Here is a 5,751-nt window from a genome sequence, read left to right on the forward strand (position 1 = left end):
CAGTTAAATTATTGTGTAAAATTTCTCAAACTCTTCATTGCGCCGGTCTAGTAAACAACCGATAACGTTACCTCCGGTGAAATTTCACTTAAATCAGCAGCAATAATTCCATAAAGGGCCGTTCCGCGTTCAACTAGTGTCGTTGAAATTAACCTCCATACAATTTTATAGGCCAAGCAGATACGGCCACGACTTAGAACCTATTGGTATAACCCTCGACGTTCACACGTGGACTTGAATTTCTAGCAAAGTCAAAAGTCTACTGAATGACTACGTCGAAATGTACCGGTTGCGTGTTGAAACCATATAAAAAGACACCCTAAACCAAGGGTGACGTGCACTAAAAGATTCACCTTCAGCAGCATGCCTTTCTTTCCAGGCACGTAAGAATGTATGTAAGGATGATATTATCAGCCTTGTTGGCCTCCCGCTCACTTTCAGGCTCTTGTTGGTTGGTTCGCAAATGGCTTTCACAAGCTAATATTTCCCTCTTTGTTTAACAATGCGAAGCTTAGCTAGTAAGGTAAATCGCCTGTACTGACCAAAGGTCTGGTTGGTTTTGTTCCAATCCCTTGCAAAGGACCGCAAATCACAACTTACTCTAACCTGTACACACGGAACGATAGTTATGTGGTGATAAAGTTCTGATTTCGTTTTCCACGCCCTCCATAAAAGTGAACACTGGTCGAGTACTGCATGCCCGATTGGCCTGTGGGAGCGATTCGTACTATCTTACCGTCACTAGTTGCCCTTTACAAGAAAGCTCCTAATGCTCTGGACGAAGAAGATCATCAAATGGTTAGCTTACTTTAGTCGGCAGTTGTTTCACTGAATACTTTAGCTCGCGCTTAAAGGTTAGCTCCTTATACTATATGGTAATCAAGCTGACGGACGATATATCGTTAAAATTTCATAGTACGGAAATTATTCGCTACATAATAGCTTTCCTAGCTATTGAGAAATGTCTCATTACATTACACAAAGCTAAAATTACATTTCCATCAAGTACAACGAAATTGTACAGGGTTCCTATTACATTTACATTGACAAATTGGTATGAAAATTCTTCGACTTTTGAATCCTCTGTGCCGGAATGAGAAGTTTATGATTTTCTATATCAAACATAAATTCATTTTCATAATCATAGTATACTGTGCGATAACGATATTTTGGGTGAGATTTTTCAAACGATAAATTATCCTACCTGTGATTCGGGCATGCTGACTCCGCACTGGAAACACAAGCGTGAGCGCGTTTTGGATGCGTGTTTGACCATGCTGATGGGGAATCGGGGAGAACTTTTTGCATCGATTGGCAGCTGTTGATGAAATCTGGATCCATCATTACACGCCAAATAACAAAATGATTGTCCAGTTCACTTTTCGAACGGGATAAAAAGTTGGGAAATCTAGGCAAATTTTAATTCGGTTATACTCAATAGTTATCAGCCCCTCGGATACCAATGTGATAGAAACAGGTGGGGCAGAGCATGAGGTATGCTGCTGTTGGAGACCGAAAAAACAAAAAAAAATCTAGTCGTTAGCAGGAATGACGTCATACATGAAAAACAGATTTGTGCTTGATGAATATAGCACAATAGATTGCGTGAATTTGTGAATTTCCCGTACTAGAAACTGATGACATGCAATTAATTTGTGATCGGATATTGAAAGTTGAAATCTATGGCTAGTACCATAAATAAAATAAACCTAGATTCCCCAGTGTACTAGTAATGTAGTTTTTTTTTTTTTTATTCAATAATATAACTATTTTTTAGGCACACTGCTTTAGCTCTAAGGTGCCAAGGACTTTTTCTAATTTTATTAACGACTAACTTAAAACTAGGATAGTATGATTGGATAATGTTGTATTGGGGTCGCAGTGGTCGACTTTGGCAGATCCAACCTTCAGCTGGCGATCGGCACCGGCCGGTGGGTGGAATATATCATGAGTCTTCCAGATGACGTTGGCCGCATCCCTCGGTCTGTGTGGGTCCGCGGGAAACACCCCCAGGCTACGAATACCCGGCGGGTGGCCCGCATGACTAGAGCGACCTTCCGTGGGCGATGATGGTGATGTAAATATAACGAAAAAATATAGAGAAGTAAATATTGCGGAAAACGAAGTAAAATGGGGATATGGGAACGAAATGACTAAGAACGACAGAGATCTAATTAGTTGACATCGAGATGGAGAAGAGACGGGGAGGGGGGAAGCGAAAAGGTTAGTGACAGCAAAAAGATCTTGTTAGTTCCGATGAAGATGGTGGACAGATGAGGAATCGGGATAATCGGCGGAAGTTAGTGTCGAGCCTGCAGGTGAAAATAATTCTTAGCCACAGTTGAAATAACGTCGATAAATAGGAGGAACTTTCTAAGCAAGATGTAACAGATTACACTTGTATATTAATGTGTTTGAGGAACTGGTATATCAGAAGCATATATGAACTATCCCGACTCGCCAACACATCCCGAACCGGAACCTCAGTCGGTCTACCTCGGGCCCTGAGGGATTCCAATAGCTCCGATCTGGCGTCGCGATACTCTACGCACGACCACACGACATGCTCGATGTCCTGATAACCGTCGCCACAGGTGCAGAGCCCGTTCTCCACGATCCCGATACGCCGGAGATGTGCGTTGAATGTATAGTGATTTGACATGAGTCGTGACATAACGCGAATGAAATCACGACTCACGTTCATCCCCTTGAACCAAGGTTTCGTCGATACCTTAGGGATAATGGAGTGTAGCCATCGTCCCAGTTCGTCATTCGTCCATGAAGTTTGCCAACTTTCGAGAGTTTTCTGACGAGAAATACTGAAAAATTCATTGAAGCAGATTGGTCTTTCATAAATGTCACCTTGTAATGCGCCCACCTTAGCCAATGAGTCTGCCTTTTCATTGCCCGGAATGGAACAATGCGAAGGGACCCAGACTAACGATATTGAATAAGACCGTTCAGATAAAGTTCGCAAGTGTTCCCGTATTTTCCCCAGGAAATATGGGGGATACTTTCCTGGCTTCATTGCCCGGAGAGCTTCTATTGAACTGAGACTGTCCGTGACAATGACGTAATGGTCTTTGGGCAATGTTTCAATGATCTCGAGGGTGTACTGAATAGCAGCTAATTCTGCGACGTAAACTGAAGCCGGATCACTGAGTTTGTAAGAAGCGGTGATGTTTTGATTGAAGATGCCGAAGCCTGTGGACCTGTCGATGTTTGATCCATCAGTGTAAAACACCTTTTCACAGTTGACTGTTCTAAATTTATTATAAAATATATTAGGGGCCACTCGAGGGCGTACGTGTTCCGGAATTCCACGAATCTCTTCTCTCATGGATGTGTCGAAAAACACAGTAGAATCAGAAGTATCCAAGAAATGAGCACGGTTGGGAGCAAACGAAGAAGGATTAATATTCTGAGCCATGTAATCAAAATACAAGGACATAAAACGGGTTTGAGAATTAAGCTCAACTAACCTTTCGAAGTTTTCAATCACCAGAGGATTCAAAATGTATCATCGAATGAGCAAACGATATGAGAGATCCCAGAACCGGTTTTTCAACGGTAAGACGCCCGTCAACACTTCAAGACTCATCGTATGAGTTGATTGCATGCAACCCAAGGCAATACGCAAACAACGATACTGAATTCTTTCCAGCTTAATGAAATGGGTGTTCGCGGCGGATCGGAAGCAGAAGCATCCATATTCCATAACGGACAATATCGTTGTTTGGTACAATCTGATCAGGTCTCCTGGGTGGGCACCCCACAAAGTTCCGGTTATTGTACGAAGAAAATTGATTCTCTGCTGGCATTTTTGTTTCAGATACCTAATGTGACATCCCCAGGTGCCTTTGGAGTCGAACCAGACCCCGAGATATTTGAATGTGAAGACCTGAGCTATGTTTTCACCCCCTAGTTGAAGCTGTAGTTGTGCTGGTTCTCGCTTCCTTGAAAATACAACCAGCTCAGTTTTCTCCGTAGAGAACTCGATACCCATTTGAAGAGCCCATGTGGATAAGTTGGCAAGAGTATCTTGTAACGGCCCTTGCAGATCGCCAGCTTTGGGTCCTATAATGGACACAACGCTGTCGTCGGCAAGTTGTCTCAGCGTGCAAGATGTGTTGATACATTTATCGATGTCGTTTACGTAAAAATTGTATAAAAGGGGGCTTAAGCATGAGCCCTGAGGAAGACCCATGTAACTGAATCGTATTGTCGACAAATCACCATGCGCGAAATACATGTATTTTTCGGACAATAGATTGTACAAAAAGTTATTCAAAATTGGTGAAAGACCATGCTGATGCAACTTCTCAGATAGGATATTTATAGAAACTGAGTCAAAAGCCCCCTTGATGTCTAGGAAAACTGACGCCATTTGTTCCTTACGAGCAAATGCCATTTGAATTTCGGTTGAGAGCAACGCAAGACAATCGTTCGTTCCTTTGCCCCTGCGGAAACCAAATTGTGTATCTGAAAGTAAGCCATTAGTCTCGACCCAATTGTCTAGACGAAACAGAATCATTTTTTCGAACAATTTCCGGATACAGGAAAGCATAGCAATCGGCCGATACGAATTGTGATCGGAGGCTGGTTTTCCTGGTTTTTGAATGGATATCACTTTCACTTGTCTCCAGTCATGTGGAACAATGTTGTCCTCAAGGAACTTATTGAATAAACTCAGCAAGCGCCTTTTGGCGGGGTCAGGCAGATTTTTCAACAAATTGAATTTTATTCTGTCTAATCCCGGGGCTTTATTGTTACATGACAAGAGCGCAAGTGAGAGCTCTACCATCGAAAACGGTGTTTCGTTTGTATTTGGTGTCGCGGCGCGGGTGATCTTCTGTTCCGGAACAGAGTCTGGACATACTTTTTTAGCGAAATCGAATATCCAGCGGTTAGAATATTCCTCGCTTTCATTCGTTGTGTTATGATTGCGCATTCGTCGGGCTGTGTTCCAAAGAGTGCTCATAGATGTTTCTTTTGTTAGGCCGTCTACGAACCGACGCCAGTAACCGCGTTTCTTAGCTCTAATCAAGTTCTTAATTTTAACTTTTAACGCCGCGTAATTCCGGTAATTATCAGGTGTTCCATTTTTTCTGAATATTTTATACGCGGAGGCTCTCTCCGCGTTTAAATTTGTGCACTCTTTGTCCCACCACGGGTTGGGAGGACGGATGTTAGTTTTTGCGCCGGGTACACGTTTCGTCTGAGCTTGAGTCGCGGTGTCGAGAATCAAGCCAGCCAAAAACGTGTACTCTACCTCCGGAGGAAGTTGTTGTGTTCTTTCAAGTTTCTCAGATATCGCGGTCGCATAGCTATTCCAATCAATATTTCGTGTGAGGTCATAGGAAACATTGATTGTCTTCGATGGTTTTGAGCCGCTGGTGATTGATATTACGATCGGTAGATGATCGCTACCGTGGGGATCAGGAATTACCTCCCACGTGCAATCCAACCGTAGCGATGTCGAGCAAAGTGATAAATCCAGCGCACTTGGTCTTGCTGGTGGTGCAGGAATCCGTGTCATTTCTCCCGTATTCAAGATTGTCATATTGAAGTTGTCGCAGATATCATGGATCATAGTTGATCTGTTATCGTCGTGAAGACAGCCCCATCCCGTACCGTGTGAGTTAAAGTCTCCTAAAACCAACGTCGGTGCGGGAAGGAGCTCAATGATATCACTGAGCCACCGATGCCCAACCGAGGCTCTTGGGGGAATATAGATTGAAGCAATGCAAA

Source organism: Malaya genurostris, chromosome 1, assembly GCF_030247185.1.
Source record: "Malaya genurostris strain Urasoe2022 chromosome 1, Malgen_1.1, whole genome shotgun sequence".
Classification (NCBI taxonomy): domain Eukaryota; kingdom Metazoa; phylum Arthropoda; class Insecta; order Diptera; family Culicidae; genus Malaya; species Malaya genurostris.